General features: G+C 48.0%; 1 protein-coding gene across 5 annotated transcripts in view; it reads left to right on the forward strand.

The window, feature by feature from the left end:
- The first annotated feature begins 1,568 nt into the window (after window positions 1-1,568).
- Window positions 1,569-18,211, forward strand: part of VGLL4 (vestigial like family member 4) — a 163,154-nt gene continuing 146,511 nt past the window's right edge. The window contains exon 1 of one of the 5 annotated variants that reach the window (XM_027093773.1): window positions 1,569-1,684. The gene's annotated coding sequence lies outside the window, so the exon portion shown is untranslated. Of the gene's footprint in view, window positions 1,685-1,966; window positions 2,077-5,030; window positions 5,050-5,500; window positions 5,643-6,512; window positions 6,733-18,211 lie in introns of those variants that run through there. The other 4 variants (XM_027093774.1, XM_027093775.1, XM_027093772.1 and 1 more) reach the window with 4 other exon arrangements.

Consider the following 18,211-nt stretch of genomic DNA (forward strand, 5'->3'; position numbering starts at 1 on the left):
CATCCAGGTGTGTGGGGGGTAAAATCCCTGTTGGGTCATGGTGGAGATGAGGCTCACTTCTGCGCTCTGAGACGGAAAAGAAGAAAGGGGATTGAGTGCTTATTGCCTGTCTGGCACTGTTAGAGGCCTTCATGTACATCTGCCTAGAAATTTTGCAAATGTTTTAACCATTCACAGGTCTGTTATTTACCACGTTGTGATCCTGTGACCATATCTCTGAAATCTGGGCACTAGAGGACTTGGCAAGCAGCTCTGGGTTTGAATTATGACTGCCCACCCAGGACCGAATAGCTCAATGAGGGCAATGTGTTCACTGCTGCAGCCAGCCTCCTTGCACACAGGAGGGCCTCCATACTCATTTGTTAAGTTGAATTACCCTGGGCCTGCTTACTTAGCCTCTCTAAAGCTTCTGTTTCCTCAACAATAAAAGTAGGAAAAATAAAACTTAGATTATAGGATTTTTAAATTATGCTTTAAATTGTGAGGTTGTTGTAGATGCATATGCGATTGTCAGAAATAATACAGAGAGATCCCATATACCCTTTACCCCACCAGTAACATCTTGCAAAACGATAGCACTATATCACGGCCAGGATGTTGACATTGATCAATCCATTGATCTTATAGGATTTCCCTTCTAGGACTTTTATGTGGATTAATTGCAATTATGCAGGCATAATGTTTAGCAAAGTGCATGAGTACTGTAAACATTTAACAAAGGCAGCTAATATCCTTCTAGGAGACAATACGATGTAGACCAGTGCTGCTGAAAACATAATGCGAATATGAATCATCTGGGGGGCTTGATGAAGTGCAGATTCTAATTCAGTAGGCCTGAGGGGGCCTGAGAGTGTGCATTACTAGCAAGTTCCCAGGGGGTGTCTGCTGTGGCTGACAGGCTAAACACATGGACTCCAGAATCAGACTGCCAGGGTTCAATTCTAGTTGTGCCCTTATTATCTTTAAGACCTTGACAAGTTATTTAACCTTTCAATGCTTCAGTTTCTTTATTTGCTTCATAGGGGTATTTACAGTCCCTATCTCACAGGGCTCTTGTGAGGCTTAATTATCTTAAAGCACTTAGTGCCTGGGCCGTAGTAAGTGCTCATTAAGTGTTAGGTATCATTATTTTAGATTATTTCTTATTCTGTACCCTCTCACTGAAATAAGACCATTTGGGTTTTCCCACTAGTTACTTTGGCCCCCAGAAAAGTAGAAATTCACCTGTTCTCTATGAGAAAAGAGAGATGTGATTGCTAGAAGGTATTTGTAGAGCTCTTCTAGATCAAAAATGGCAAACATCTGATTCAGCAGTTCCTATTCCCCACCCACAGCAGACATTACTAATCAATCTTGACATTCTTTTTTCATTGAACCTCAACAATAGCTTCAGAGGCCTTCTTAAGGGAGCTTAAACACAGCTGGTGCTCAAGATGAAACCTGTGTGCCGAAAGTGATCTGGTCTAAGCTCCTCCCAGAAGTGGAGGCTTAGCCCCAGGGCTGCAAGCTGACTTCCAAGGCTCACACTATCACCCGGAGACTGAGTGTGAACTAGAACCTACATCTGTGCTCTCTGCGGAACGAGTTGGAGTGAAGAAATCAAGAAAGGAAGACCAGGAGAGATTCACAAGAGCACGTTAGAAGCAAAGGGATACGAGTAGAGAAAGACTTTCTTCATAGGCAGGTTAGTGCATCTAGAAGAACAATCAGAGTCCCTGTGCACTGCGACCATTTCAGATTGGCAGCCATTGGGGTTTCCCTTATGACCCCTATGGCGTACGACATGGGAAGACACCCCGAAAAGTGAACTACTTATCGGGAATGTGGTGTGGAAAAGAAAACTGTCTTTACAGTACTAACTGGGGAGGCCTTAAAAACTCGAAAGGAGCAAATGGAAAGGCAAAGACCTTATTCGCACTGAACTGAACTCCTGAGGGCTTTTCCATGTGTGAGTTATTATCTGCCTTGATGGGGCAGCTGTGCGCTCCACCCTGTAATTCTGCCTCTCCCCGCTCTCAGTTTTCATCACTGGACCGCGCTTGACTTTACAGGCCATCGTGGACCCAGGACTTCAAGGTAAATCAGATTGTGGCCATTTTTGTGGATTGGTAGAAAGACAAGAATCAGATCTTCTCTCTGAGCAGTTTGAATGATGAAGGTATGAAAGGAGTCAGTTACTGGTGGGGGCAAAAGCCAAAAGGGGATTAGGGGCAGTAATAAGGGAGCCAAAGTGAAGAGGAGGCTCCTTGGTAGATAAATGAGGAAGAATTAAACTGCGAGGAGGCACAGAGAAACGGAGAGGGAGTCTGGGTAACGACTCTGTGGCCCGTGGGGGAGGCAGAACCGTGGTTCCCAGAGCCGCCTTTTCGTGAACTTTCTTCCCCTTTTAATTAATATGGAAAATTTCAAATCTATGCAAGATTCGACAGAACAGGGACTTCCCTGGCGGTCCAGGCTTCCACTGCAGGGGGCATGGGTTCCATCCCCGGTGGGTCGGTCGGGGAACCAGGATCCCGCATGCTGCCGGGCTTAAAAAAGAAGAAAAGAGTAGACGGAATAGTATAACCCCCGGCCCCCATACCCATCCCTCCGCTTCAACCGTGATCGACTCAGGGTCCATCTTGTTTCTTCTCTATCTCCACTCACTCACCTTCTTGATTATTTTTATTTATTTTAAATAAATTTCTGATGCACTTATAAAATCCTTGCTTTGAAACACATTCTTGTCAGTGGTCCATGCACAGCCTTCCTTATTATTATCATTTTAGTTACTTACTTAAAGTAGTTTTTTTGTTTGTTTTTCAATTTAGAAGTTTGCCCAATTTTTTCTTTTACCTCCTTAAATATATTTTTTATTATGGTAAAATATACATAGCATAAAATTTACTATTTTAACCATTTTAAGTGTGTAGTTCAGTGGCATTCACATTGCTGTGCAACTATCACTTAAGTAGTTAATTTTATTTATTATTATTATTATTATTATTTTGCGGTACGCGGGCCTCTCACTGTTGTGGCCTCTCCCTTTGCGGAGCACAGCCTCCGGACGCGCAGGCCCAGAGGCCATGGCTCACGGGCCCAGCTGCCCTGCGGCATGTGGGATCTTTCCGGACCCGGGGCACGAACCCATAGTCCCCTGCATCGGCAGGCGGACTCTCAACCACTGCGCCACCAGGGAAGCCCTAAGCAGTTAATTTTAATAGTGAACCCGTGAACCCATCAACCGAAAACTAAGACTTTGACAATGACCTACATCTAACCAATGGCTCCCTGCCACCCACCCCGTGCAGTTCCCCTCCCCAGGTAACCATCATTCTGAATTCTCTCATCATCCTTCCCTTACTTCTTTTTTACATAGTTTTATTGCAGGTGCATGTACTACCACAATTATTTTTCATGGTATTTGTAACATTACAAAGAGGATATTATGCTGCGCGTAATCTTTGGGGACTTGCTTTTTTCACTCACTATTGTCAAGATTCCCCTCTATTGCTGCAGGCCTCTGTGGAAGTCGCTCGTTTAGGCTGCTGTTTACATTCCCTTGTGCGGACAGTCCGTGTCTGACACATTCCACCTCCAGCGCACTTCTGTCTTGACAGCATACCTTCCTTTTCTTACGGTAGCTTGAGCGTGTCTCTCATCTGCTTGATCAAGACATTCAGACTGAAACCACCCTGGTTAGATGTGGCCAGGGAGAAGTCACACTAATGCTGATGTAAGGGAAGCAGCGAGATTAATCCTTGGAAAGGTTGAAGACTGGTCACATCCATGAGGAAAGGCCCTCTGTCCCCATGATTTATCTGCAGAGTAAGGCTCACTCTAAGCAGTGATGGAAATTAAAGAGGCAGCTTTAGGACCTCCACCTTGACCCCAAATGGAAATCATTTTGCAGTACACAAACGGCAGAGCTGTCATACAGATCAAATGAGATAATGATATGTGGGGACACTTTGTAAACCCCAGAGCCGTTTTATAAACGTGCAGTTGCATGGTGACTGTTATCATTACTCATTTGCATTATCTAGACAAATCATTTTCCTATCCCTCCATGATTACGGTGGCTGTCTGTGTATATGGTGCCCCAGCAAGACTGGGTTTAAGGGAGGTAGAGAGAAGGGGAGAGATGTGAATGTTCACCAGATATTCTGTCTGGTCTTTAGTCCCTGCAACAGCTCTTTAAATTAAGAATTGTCTCTGTTTTACAGATGAGAAAACTGGGCTTGATAACATGCCCAAAGTTATAACTTTGGGCATGTTATAACTTCATAACTGACAGAGGTGGGGTTTGATTCAAATTCAGGTTTGTTCAAATCCAAAGCCCCTCCTCTGTTGTCACACTTCCCGAAATCTGCCCCAGCAGTCCGCACCCTTTCCTCATTCCGCGTCCTAACGTGGCAGGATGAAAACCTCCTCTTTAGGATCTTTCTCAGGAGTTTTTTCCCCTAGTCTGAGACTATTGATGAACTCAAATGGAGTCTAAGTAAAAATGTCTTTGGGAAGACTGGGAACCTCCCCGAGCTTTAATCTGTGCACTTTAATCTGGGAACCAGGGGAACAGGTGTGGTTATGCTTGGGTCAACTTGTCACCTGGGTCATCCTATCTCCATTGGCCCTGTGTGGACAGCAGGAGAGTGTATTTCACAGGGGGCCGCAAGACTGTGGCTCGGGTTCAGGCAATGCCTCGCCGCGGTTTAGGTAAAGCTAATCTCACTGTAAAGTGGAACTATCTATACCTGTCCTGCTCCCCATCCCGGGGCTAAGATCCAATGAGATAACAGGCTGTGACCCCATATAATTGGATGAGGTAATACATGGGAAAACAGTTTGAAAACTGCAAAGCATTTCCCCCCAGCATTAATGTAAGCCGGTATTTGTTTTCGTTATCATTCCATCTCAGCAGAGCCGTCTCCCAGGGAAAGCCCTATAGCAGGAACCCCTAATGATGACTGAGGTCTGAGAACAGCCAGAAGGCAAGCAACATGAAGCCATTTCAAGCAAACCAGAGGAAGTCCAGTCCCTGACTATTTATTTTATGAAGTTAGCGGCTGGGTACGTTAAGCAAATGTTTTCTTAATTGTGGCAGTATGGGAAAACAATGGGGCAAGGGCTGCCGGGGACCGGGGAGGATCAGGCCCCCACCCCTCCTACCCACACCCCGAAATCTCCAGAGAATGACAGCAAAAAAATAAAGACAGGGCTTTTCTTTTCGTGGTCACATGTCTACGCTGCCGCTGTAATAAGAACCTGCACCGATTAGAAATGTTTCGCCCCCTCCTCTCCGCCCCTTCCCGGGCACGTTCCGGAGCAGACCGGGCTGTGGACTCCGGGAGTGTGCCAGACACAGCAAACACCGGTGTGTGAGCGCCTGGAGGGGGCTCTTTCCACCCCGAACTCTCTCCCTTCCTCCTCGGTTCCCTCCCTTCCACACTGACTTCATTTACTAGGACTTCCTCCTCCGGGCGAGGGAGGGGGAGGAAAGACGCTGCCGTGCGCCCGTGGGGTGTGTGTGGAGTGCGGGGTGTAAAATGCTGTAATGAGAGGCAGCTGAGCGGCGTCTGAGAGCCGGGAGCTGCAGCAGCCGTTCTGATCGCGGTGGCACCTGAGCGCTCACTTCCCCAAGCTAGCGCGACCTGTCCCTTCAGGTGCGTGTGTGGTCGCCGGCCTGTCGGGCAGAGCGGCTGGGGGTGTGCGGGTCACGAGCGGGCGAACCAGTGCCCCAGGTCGGCGGCCCGTGGAGCTTGGAGCCCGGGAAACGGGAAGCGCCGGCGTGCGCGGCGCTCCGGCGACTGAGCTGGCGTGGACGCCGACCCCCGGGCGCCTTCCTTGGGCAGCTTAGCGAGCCGCTCTGCGTGATAGGCGGGACGCGTGGGGGTCTGGAGCCGAGGGCTGCGGAGGTGCCGCAGGTACGGCGCGAATGCGCGGGCACTTGGCCGGCTGCGTGGCGGTTAAGGGGCAGGGAGGTTAAGGGACAGTGGGTAATGGATCGGGTCGACTGTGGTCGTCGTGGTCATGTGTGCTGTGTCCACCGGATGCGAGAGCCTACTGTGTGCGTGCGGGGGAGGGGGGGGCGTGCTGGCCCGGAGCGGCGAGCCTCTGGGCGCGCACGAGAGGTTCGTTTATGTTCGTGCGTGTGCACCAAAGCTGTGTTCCCGCTGCCTGGGCCTCTGGGGTTCGGTCCGGTGTGTGTCAGAGGCCGGTGCACACCGCGTGCGCTGGGTCCACGCGCTCCCCGGGGTCGATCGCAGCCCAGGCCCCATGCGGCCGTTGGCCGCCCGAGCACGTCTGCATCCGTTGGGTAGGTGCGAGCTGCCGTCAGGCGTGGAGCGGGTGGGGGAGGGGACATGAGCCTCCCCCGGGCGCGCGAGGCCCTGCCCCCGCCTCCCCGCCGTCTCACCTGGGCCCGGCCCCCACCTGCTGGGCTGGAGGGGCGGGCCCGGGGGCGTGGCCCGGCGGAGCCCGGCAGAGCCCGGGAGAGGGCGGGCGGCGCCTCATTCCAGGGATTCCTCGCGCTCCCGCGCTCGCGTCCGCCGCGGAGCCGGCTCGGCGCGCGCCGCCCGTGTGTGCGTGTGGGTGTGCGGAGCGGCTGGGGTCGGTGCGGGAGCGCGGGCGCGAGGGCGCCTGCGCGTCGGCGCGCCCCCGGAGTGCGCCCGGTCCCGCGCGCCCCGTGGTCCCGCCCCTGCCCCCAGCGGGGCCCGGCCGGCCCGAGGCGGGCGATCCCAGAGCCGCCCGGCGGTGAGTGCGGGAGAAGGGGGCAGGGCGAGGGCTGGCTTGCGGGGAGCTCAGGGGTGGACTGGTTCGGAGCGGGACGCGGGCGTCCTCCTGGAAGGACGGACGAGGCGGCTTGTTCTTGCGGGGCAACTTGAGGCTCCTGGTGGGAACGGAAGCGCCAGGACACCCGGAGGGAGAGGTCTAGCGTCTGGAGTGGAAGCTGTCCTGGGAGTCGGCGGCGAGGGGCCGGCCGGGGGGGTGCCCGCGCCCTGTAGCCCCTTGGTCTTGGCCAGCGGCAAAGGAGGGCTGTGGTGCGGGACCGCGGGACATGGCTGAGGATGGGCAGCTGGGATCGGCTCTTTCCTCTCTGTATACTTCCTGCCCCCTTTCCAAAACAAAACGGCACACTCTTCCTGCAGTGAGTGAGTGCAGGCCTCGCCGCAAAGCAAAGGTCTTTTCCTTTTTTGTTTTGCTTCAAGTCTCCTTTTATTCATCTCCCTAGACCTTTAAATCTCTTAGGTTAGGATGACAGCACTGTTGGGGCCGCTGGTCTTTATGCGCTTTAGTTGGCATGTGTTCGTCAGTTCAAGCCAGCTGACTTAAAAAAATCGGTTTCACTTTGATCATTGGTGCTGTGTGTTTGCTAGTCGTTATTTCCTTCTCTGCGGTTAATAAGAACCAGCAGCCTGGGGGGCGGGTTGGAGGCGGCTCTTCTAGTTTTTACCAGCGGCTGGTTGCCCCCTCTATTTGGAAGGTACTGTCTCCTGTAGAGTTTGAGTATATTTTTTTACAAACCCAAGCCTATCTTGACGAAAATGAAGGCTCTCATTTGTTTCCTCTGAACTTTCGAAGACAAAGGCAACAAATGTTAATTCCTATTAGTATTTGGAGGTCAGTTTTGCGTTCCATTTTAGCATACCAAACTTTTAACTCTTTGCAGTAGCCTCCCAGTCCACAGACTTGCAGTGTTCATTGTTTCCTGCTTGCAGCTGATTAAGTCTGCGCATGAGCGTGATGGGAGTAGTGTGGGTCGTTTAAAGAGCGCTTAGGGGTCAGCGCCTCAAGGCTGTACTGGGGGCACGATCTTGGAACAAGTTTTTTATCATCTGTCTCTAAATCTCAGTGCTCTCATTTAAATAATGGGTTTAGGAATACTCAGAAGTTTGTTGTCTTGTACTCAACACAGTTGTGTGTGTGTGTGTGTGTGTGTGTGTGTGTGTGTGTGTGTTTGTTTGTTTGTTTTCTGTGTGTTTCTTGATGTATCTGCCTGAAAAGTCATCTCCGTCCTGGTAGAAATGAGGTAACCCCCTCAATTTGTTGTTTGACTTTGGCAACATTTTAATCCCAGGCTAATTTCCTCCCCACCATGGTTTTTTCACACTTCTGGGCAGCCTGCCTTTGCTTTCCATTTGGAAGGGAATGCAAACTAAACTTTATGTTGACCAAAACACAATACAATTAAGACGATAATTCTGCTATAAATAACCATGAACTACATTCCAAAACTGTGAATGTTGTAGTAAAAACAGCTCTGGCTTATTTCTGGAGACTTGAGTTCAAGTCCTATCCCTGTCACCTACTAAGTTTGTGACCAGAAAAAGTTACTTCTAGTTAACATTTGTGCTTTATTTTCCTCTGTAAGAGGGTGATAAAATCTGTTCTGATACGTCACAGAGTTAATTACAGGGAATAGTGTGCTTTGAAAAGTATTTTGTGTCATGTTATTTATAAAAGTCTTTGAAGACTTGAAAGAGCTTCATAAAACACAGTTGTCACCACTTCTCCCACCCGGTTTAGAACTATGACTTTACCTTAAGGTTTCAACACTTCTTACAAAACGACAATTATGAAATGAAAACTTTCCCTTTCAAATGGTTTATTTGACAAGAGTTCTGCGTGTGAAATTCCTTTTAACTCCTTAGGGAGTCAGCCTTGTCATCAACCTCTGGCGGTTGCCCAAACAAATCCAAAGGAAGATTTTACTTTGTGTTTCTTCCAGGTATCTCTCCTGGATAGTTTTGTTGTGCAACTTTTAGTTTGCCTTAATAAAATAATAAGTCATATAGCCATAATAAAAGTTGCTTTGCAGCTTTGAGTATGACTTAATAAAAGAATGAGTTGTCATAAGTTTAGGAGGTAAGAGTCAAATACATTGGGAAAATTCTAATATAACTAAAATGATGACAGTATGTGGCAATTTTAACATATCTAGTCTCTTCATTGCTTGTGTTAGACAAGCTGTCGCAGTTACGGGAACCTGGTGAAAGAGAGGTTTTTTTTTTTGGTTAAGAAGTTTCTGCAGGGTATGTTGATTGAGGCTTGTTTTTGATTCTTTTAGGGAGCCTCTCTGAAGTTAATCAAATCTATATGTGGGAGCTTAAGAGAAGAGAAAAGGGGATAATATCAATCAGTCTATGATAATATCAATAGTCATGTAGGATCTGTCCACATTAAAACAACAAACAAAAAACCCGACAAGTTAGAAATCAGACTGCCAAATCTTGATAGTATAAACTGCCAAGGTAAGGAAGGAAGGAGTGTATGCATGAAGTGCTGAAATCAGAAAAATTCTTTCTACCTGGGCTACACCGTAGTAGCTCTTTTACAAAAGAAGAAACCCTTGTAGAATGTGCCTTCAGTATCTCAGGCCTCAGGTCTTATAACCAGATTCGTCAATCCTCACTGTTCGTGGATTCCTGTATTTGTGAATTTGTCTCCTCACTGAAGTTTATTTGTATCCCCAAATCAGTACTTGGAGCAGTTTCTTCCGGGGCACATGGTTCAGTACTCACTAATTCAGAGGTCTCAGAGGCTTTATAGAACATAATGACTGCAAATGATAAGAATTTACCGTATTTGATGATGCCGATAATGAAAGAGCTTCCTAGTGATGCAACGTGTCATGGGTTAGAAGACTTTTCTAGGCTACTCATAGGCTGGGAGTTGAGCTTTTGGTACAGTGGGGAGCTCGACCTGGGTATTATGGGAAGTTGGCCAACTTAGGCTGTGATGCAGGTCCATGTCTGTCATTCTTGGGTGTAACAGGTCCCCAAGAGGACCTGGCACCTCAATACTTCTGAATAGGAGATTCTAAGTATCCAAATAAAATAAATGGCAAGAACAAGCGTATCCAGAGTGAACTAGAAAGGCCAAAGAGTTTCTTTTATTTCCTATGAGGTGCTGTAGAAGGCCGAGGTATTGAAAATGAAGAGACAGGTTCCCAATAGCCTAAATATGAGAAAGAAAAGGATAGTTCATTGTTTGTTTGACAACCGTGTTGAAAAATCGTGGCAATCGGTAGTCTGCTCAAAAAGTCCAGATGTGAATTTTATTTTTCCTCTTTGGACAGAGTGGTGGTGTCATTGTGGGCCCGCATACAGGCACTTTCCAGGGGGCACTTTAGGGAGACGGATGAACTTCAGCCAGCAGTAAGAATTTTACACCAGCGTTGGGCAGCCTCACATAAAGGACATGAAATACGCTATAACCTGAGTTTGGTTTTGCAGCTTTAAGTCCATACAGGTGACCCTGACAGGCACACGATTGCTTTCGTACTGTCCGTGTGTTTGCACAGCTGACACTGATGCTGAGCTGTGTTATGGTAATTAAGGATTTTACTTACTGTGTGGTAGCACCGCTGGGCAGCTTCTGTTGCCCGGGTCATCAGGATGACTAAATATCACATCCCTACAGTCCCCACCTCGGGGAGGGGGGTGCCTAGGAGGCCCATGGAGCCTTGGGCCATTTTAGCATCAGAAAACCTAAGGTGGCTGAGTTGAGCATTTGTGCAAGGATTGCCATCCAGACTGGTACCCGTTTTTCAGCCCAGCTGACTCTGTGTTGATGTGATGGGAGGTGGAGATGAGCAGGAGACGGAGCTAAGTTGATGGCAGACACCTGAGGTTACCTTGTTCCTGATACCTGATGTGTCCCTGGGGGGGAGGCGGGGAGATGGATGGCTGCCTAGCCTATAGACCTGTCCTATTGAGGTTTCATGGGAGGGGGAAGGGCGTTAAACCCTTACGGAAAGGGTACACACCCTGTACTAACTTAGTGAATTCTTTAGTTTTCTAGGACAGGGCTGGGAGGGTGGGGGAGGAATTGCCAACAGAGCTGGCTCTCTTCCTGGGACTTAGGCTTGAGGTTGACAAGCACCTGAAAGAAGCCTAACAAGGGGTTTTACACAGATATATATATATATATATTTTTAAAATTAATTAATTTACTTTTTGGCTGTGTTGGGTCTTCGTTTCTGTGCGAGGGCTTTCTCTAGTTGCAGTGAGTGGGGGCCACTCTTCATCGCGGTGCGCGGACCTCTCACTGTCCTGGCCTCTCTTGTTGTGGAGAACAGGCTCCAGACGCGCAGGCTCAGTAGTTGTGGCTCACGGGCCCAGTTGCTCCGCAGCATGTGGGATCTTCCCAGACCAGGGCTCGAACCCGTGTCCCCTGCATTGGCAGGTGGATTCTCAACCACTGTGCCACCAGGGAAGGCCCCACAGATATATTTTTAATTCTCTGGAAATAAGCATAGAACATGTAGATATGTTGTTCAGATTTCAGACATTTGGCCTTCAAATGAATTTTCAGAAATGATTATGTGTAGAAATAAGGAATTGGATATAAGGGGAAGTCAGGCAAGTCCTTCTGACCTTGTATCTGGTAAGATGTTTCAAATTACGGCAAGACAGGTCCATAATTCATGTCTGGCACATGCCTCGATAAGGAAAGCTAGACAGGCAAAGGGTCCATGCGGTTGAAGGAATATTTTGAATAAGGACTGGTTTCTGTTTAAGAGTGTGACATACAATTTCAGGTTGTGAGAAATACAAACAACGCGGTGAAAGTTTTCACATATCATTCATTGAGCCTTGAGAGTTATCCGCTGGAGTTTAATAGCAGGTTGTCTCGAGCATGACTCAGTAGGAACCATCCTTCCTGAATACTGAACCTGCTCTTGGAGCTTGAAGTCCTCAGGGCTTATGTTAATTCCTGTGTGGCCGGGGGCCCCAGGGATCCTGTGGCATTGCTGCCAGCGTTGTCTGTCCCAGTCTCACCAACGGACTTGGTGTGAGAATCTTCTTACCTGCCTTGGTTACTGTTCATGTGACTCTGTGCCGCTTTCTTTTCAAAGCAAGTGAAACATGTCCTGGTTTTTACGTTCCTAGGAGAGGAGGGCTTGTCTTCCTTTGCTTTCTTTAGAAATTATCAGATTATTGCTTCATATATATCTCAAGGTATAGGGGAAAGAGCACAGGACTAGAAGTCTAGCTGGAAGGTATTCTTTATTTTGGTTTTTTTTTTTTTTTTTTTAGATAAGCTAAAAAATTGCTTTTCTCCAAAAGGTCTTTATGAAAATCAGCTGAAAATAGTTAAAATCGCGTTGGATGGTGAGTCAGGAGACTTGGATTCTAGAGTTAGCTTCTTCAGGAAGTCACTTATATTCTTGGCTCCTTGGTTTTTCATCTGTAGAAAAATATAGTAATCCTATCTGTGAGGATCAGTAAGCCAGTGTATGTGAGTGTGTTATTAAAAGTATAGGCTGCAAGGCGGTAAGGTGGCATAATGTGAATGTATTTCTCACTTGTGTTGACTGGGCATTTTCAGTGACGTTGTATCATTTAATCCACAGTGCCAAGCTTGTGACCATGTGAAGTAGGCAACGTTGTGACCATTTTCTTTAGGTGCGCGAACTTGGGCCCAGAGAGGTTAAATGGGCCCCACAATTGGTGTTAGGCATTTAGAGCAAAGTCTAGAACATCATCGGCTTTCCGTGATGATGGATTGAATGAGTTCAACGTATTAAAATAGGGCTCAGACTTAGGTTTTCTGATGCTAAAGTCCCGGCTCTGCTGATTTAACAGATGGTAAAGTGCGAGCAGAAAAAAGGGTTACACCAATGAGAGAGGTTTTGAGCATGAAGAACAGAGGGGTGACCTGAGAATTGTATGGATGTTAACAGAGACAGTATGTGTGTGTTGCCAGGAGTTAGTGGGGCCTCAGTTGGACACGCTGTGGAGAAGAAACAGCCAGGAGGTTAATTCACGTCTACCTGATGTGCCTGAAGCTATGCTTGCACGTGGCCACCAGAATCTGGTGACGATTCGGTATGAAATTTCATTTCAGTTAAGCTCATTGAGACCCACAGCTAGCCACATCGACCACAGAGTGATCTGCATTTGGTGTAAGTTGCTCAGGGCAGGGGGTTCACGTTTTCTTTTCTGAAAAGTCTCTATGTAGTGTTTGCCAGACATAGGAGATACCCAGTGAAAGCCTCTGAGTTCTTGATGGCCCCAAAGGCCACACCCCCCCCGCCATAGTGAGATACTTCATACTGTAGGCTTGTCCTACAGTTATATTTCTTAGCTGAGGCCAAGTTAGATTAGCTCAGGAAGTGGTCCTGATAGAGTGATGGGACAGGGCCAGCAGGAATTAGGGATACTGAAGAGTGTGCATCTGGGAGTTGGACGTGCCGTCAGGATCCCAGGATAGTGATATCTTCCTATTTCAGGTTTTTGGTCAAGTGACAGTGTGGCAGGGACATCAGGAGGTTTGAATGGGCCTCTCCCAGCCTCCACTGGTTTCCACCTCTGGCCAAGACTCTCACTCTTTCCTAAATTACACGGTAGTTGGGCCAGTGTTACTGGAGGAGCTGTGCAGTGAGCCAAGCTTGGTGCTGTAGTTTTCACCTTGGAACACTTCTATGACGTACCTTGAAATTCTGTTCCCTTGGAACACTTCTATGACATATCTTGAACTTCTGTTCCCTTGCCTGAAAAAACAAAACAAAACTAATACACCCCATAATTCTATTCCCAAGATAGGAGTTCATGTCCTCTTGTTGATCCAAAAAGAAAAAAAAAAAAAGATGGTCCTTTGTGGAAGCCCAGAATAATGGTGTGCAAATTTAGAGCTGAGCTTTTCATTAGCACCCAGTATCCCTAGAATGTAGTAGCTTTATCATTGATACCTATTATTCCCTAATTCTCAATCTTAAGCTATTTGGAAGGATGTATTATTGGGGGTAAGGGAGCTTCAGGAAAGGAATATGGGCTGTATGGGCTGGCAGAGAAAATACCGACCATTGCCTGGGAAAAAAAAAAACCCAAAAAGCAAAATATGTGTTCTCTTCACCATGAGTTATATTCATAATTGACAGCAACCACGAAAAAAAGATGAATGGATAGACCAGAAACGGGTGGCAGTGCAGTAGAACCCTTACAGACGGACTTGATGTCTTTTTCCAGAAGCACATTCCTCTCCCTTTTACGGGGTTACTATGTTCCAGGTGTCAGTGTTTTAAGTGATTATGTTTTCGGTGATCACGATATTGTAAAAACTATCACGCCAGTGGGAACTCATCACTGGCTTGTACTTAGATTTATTTTCCAGATGCCGTGTAATCTTTTGCAAAAGCTCATAGATGATTTATGGTTCATAAAGGATATAAAATAAACCAGACATGTCGCTCCCCTGTTTAAAACCACTCAGACCATTCAAGGACTTTTCACTGACTGAAGAATAAGATCTCAGCTTTGTCACACCCTGCAGAGAACGCATGATCCGGCCCATGCCCACTTCCCTGCCTTGCCCTGTCCTCTCGCTGTGGTCGTGGGAGCGCCCCACGTTCACAGGGCCAGCTTGGTCTCTCCCCCACCTTCCCCTTTACAAGCCCAGTTCCCCTTATCCTTTAGGTCTCTCATCTCAGAGGAATCTTCTCTGTCTCAAGTAGTGGCCAGTGCCCTTTTTCTAGTATGTTTACCATCATTTGCAATTTATTTAATATGTTTGCCTTTGTTTTGACACATAATTATTTTAATACGTGTAAATTGCATTCACTTCTGACACCCTATGAGGGAGGTAATATCAACATCCCCATTTTACAGATGAGGAAGCAGACACACAGACACAAAGTCGGTTCCCAGGTCACAGAGGTAGGAAGTCGCTGTGCTTATTCAAGCTCACACGGTTAGTGTCCAGAGACCCCCCTCCTAAACCACCGTGATGCTCATTCCCCTCTCAGCAGACTGTGACCCTCCATCAAATACTGTGACCGTAGTTTTCTCCCCCATGTTACTCACATGTCTCACATGTTTTATTGGGTTTCTTGGACTGTGGATATTGTACAAGATGTAAAAGTCAGAAGTGTTTTTTTTTCTTTTTTACTGTTATCTTCCACCTTTATTTGCTTAGGCCTTTTGTGGCTAAGTAGTGCCTGGTCCCTGGCCCTCCTCTCCCACCTGTATCACTGTACCCGCTCTCGTGGTCCTTATCTCACACCTGGTTCCTACAGAAGCCTCCTAGCTGATCCGTGTGACTCCTCACTTCATCCCTGCAGGTCAAACCGTCCTCCCCACACCTGCTAAACTAAAACATCCTTGACATCACCTCCCCAGCCTGCTCAGGGACTCACCACTGCCCGTTGCCTACTCCAGTAAGTGGACACCAGCCTGGCCAGCCTAGCGCTGTCTCCCGAGTTCACCCACGTCGTGCTCCCCGCTCCTCAGCAGGGGTCCTCGATCCTGCCTGGGCGGGGCTGAGTCTCCCTCCTGGGCTCTCATACCTGTGGTTGTGCCTTCCCTCAGGCTGTGGATCCAACAGGACTGTGCATGTAAGCATCAGACAGGGTACTTGCACCCAGGAAGTATTCAGACCGTGTGATCCAGGTGAGGAGGAGAGGTCAGAGAGTAGAGGCTGCCCAGGGGAGAGGAATGGGAGGGAGACCTTTGAAGTGGCTTTTTTTTTTTTTTTTTTAATTTATTTATTTTTGCTGTGTTGGGTCTTCGTTTCTGTGTGTGGGCTTTCTCTAGTTGTGGCAAGCGGGGGCCACTCTTCATCGCGGTGCGCGGGCCTCTCACTATTGCAGCCTCTGTTGTTGTGGAGCACAGGCTTCAGACTCTCAGGCTCAGCGGCCGTGGCTCACGTGCCTAGTTGCTCCGCGGCATGTGGGATCCTCCCAGACCAGGGCTCGAACCCGTGTCCCCTGCATTAGCAGGCAGACTCTCAACCACTGCGCCACCAGGGAAGCCCTGAAGTGGCTTTTTAAAACACACACACACACACACACACACCAAACTGAGAAAAAAATGCATGTTCATGAGGTAAACACTTGAGCTGACACTGATCTCTCTTTTGTAACACACTACACATTTCAGTGTTAAATTATATTTTGTCTTTTATTATGCTCTTAAATTTGTCTGTTGTTATCCCATTCCATGTACTTTAGGTTCATGAACAAGGTCGTAATTCCTTAAAGGCAGGGATCATATCTTCTATTTCTCTGTGACCTCTCCCGAATACTTTGCTGAACTCAGTAATTGTGTAATAAAAATTGGTCACATTAATAAGGTTGCAGCAGATGGCAGGTGCCTCGTAGATGAACCTTAAACACCTAATCTCTTATCTACCTACTTTGAACCTAAGTAGCTTGGAGTGAATGAACTTAAATAATCTTCCACGTGCTAGAATTCTGGGTCTACTTTTGTGTCATTTGGTATCTTTATGCTTTGATATTTTGCTTCGATGCACATAGTTTGCATAAGAGGCACATGTTAACATGTATCTTTTGGGGTTTAGAATTTTGAAAGCATTGTCCTTCAACTTAATGAGGCAATTAATTTAAGCAATTGTGAGTCTAAATACTGCTTTACAGAGTAGAATGCTTATCGGCATTTACTTAAAATAAAAGACTTTAAAGTCAGGGACTTCCCTGGTGCCACAGTGGTTAAGAATCTGCCTGCCAATGCAGCGGACACGGGTTCAAGCCCTGGTCTGGGAAGATCCCACATGGCACAGAGCAAGTAAGCCTGTGCGCCACAACTACTGAGCCTGTGTTCGAGAGCCTGCGAGCTGCAACTACTGAGCCCATGTGCTGCAACTACTGAGCCCATGTGCCGCAACTACTGAAGCCCATGTTCTCTAGGGCCCGCGTGCTGTCAACTACTGAAGCTCGCGCGCCTAGAGCCCGTGCTCCACACAAGAGAAGCCACCGCAGTGAGAAGCCCGCGCACCGCATCGGAGAGTAGCCCCGGCTTGCCACAACTAGAGAAAGCCTGCGTGCAGTAATGAAGACCCAATGCAGCCCCAAAAAAAAGACTTTAAACTCAAATCTTGCCTGAATAGGAAACTGGCTTGTGTGATGAGAATGTAACTGGGTTCTTGTGAGTTCAGCAAACCTTTTCCTGTCAGTCTGTCCCAAGCTTTTGTTTCTTTGCCTTTGAACAAGTTTCCAAATCCTTCCTCTCAGGAGGTGATCTTTTCTATCTTACAAGGAAGGCAAGGATTGTGAATGTCGTTCATTTTTCTATCATATGCCTCTGATTTTACTCACCTCCTTCTTGTCTCTGAAAAAGAAGGAATTTACTGTTTGCTTTACAACCTCCCTGTCCTCCCTGTCACTCAGAGTCCTCTTGGACTCTCCTCTGACACCTTGAGACCTCCCAGCCTCCATCACTTCTGTCTGTGTTTTCTCTTATCCCCGCTGCCTCCAGCACACGCCCCTCATTACTTCCTGCCCGCTGTATCCCTGTATCTTTCAGACTGTCCCCTGCCTTTGGCTTCCTATTCTGTAGGCTGCGACTACAGGGCACTACCAGGATAACTTCCCTGGAACATGTCAATGGCCAAGGTATTGCTCGGCTCAGAGATTTCAGTGGCTCCTTAATGCGGACAAAATGCAGCCCAAGTCCCGTTCAGGCCCTCGGTCCTCCCATGCTGTGGCGCCGGTGCAAGTTTCCATCCTCGTCACTTCCTGTCCCCACATTGCTTGTCTTCTGGCTGATTTGGGCAGCTTGTTCTTGAATGGGTTCTGCTTCTGTTCTTCCCTTCTGTGCTTTCACATTTATTCTTCAGAGGCTCAGCTCATCTTCTGTTTTCTCCACAAAGCCTTTCGGAATTCATTGATATTTCTATAGGATTTTGTTTACAGCACTGTTTTGGCACTTAGCACATTTTGCCTTAATCCATGATTTCCACGTGTCCCCTAGGACGTGTTTCAGGTTAAAAGAAAGGCCAATGGGGCTTCCCTGGTGGCGCAGTGGTTGAGACTCCGCCTGCCGATGCAGGGGACACGGGTTCGTGCCCCGATCCGGGAAGATCCCACATGCCGTGGAGTGGCTGGGCCCGTGAGCCATGGCCGCTGAGCCTGCGCGTCCGGAGCCTGCGCATCCGGAGCCTGTGCTCCGCAACGGGAGAGGCCGCAGCGGTGAGAGGCCTGCGTACCGCAAAAAAAAAAAAAAAAAAAAAAAAAGAAAGGCCAATGAAGTTTGAGAGACTTCAAGTATGTAGAGCTGCCCTCCCTACTGCCTCTGCCCCTGCAGAAGGCACAGCAGCCTATCAAAAGCACAGGAAGGAAAAGAAACTGCTTAGGGGCTTCCCTGGTGGCGCAGTGGTTGAGAGTCCGCCTGCCGATGCAGGGGACGTGGGTTCGTGCCCCGGTGCGGGAGGATCCCACATGCCTTAGAGCGGCTGCACCCGTGAGCCATGGCCGCTGGGCCTGCGCGTCCGG

The sequence above is a fragment of the Aethalodelphis obliquidens genome, unplaced genomic scaffold (assembly GCF_003676395.1).
Source record: "Aethalodelphis obliquidens isolate GAN/ISIS:26980383/991018 unplaced genomic scaffold, ASM367639v1 scaffold86, whole genome shotgun sequence".
In the NCBI taxonomy this organism is placed as follows: domain Eukaryota; kingdom Metazoa; phylum Chordata; class Mammalia; order Artiodactyla; family Delphinidae; genus Aethalodelphis; species Aethalodelphis obliquidens.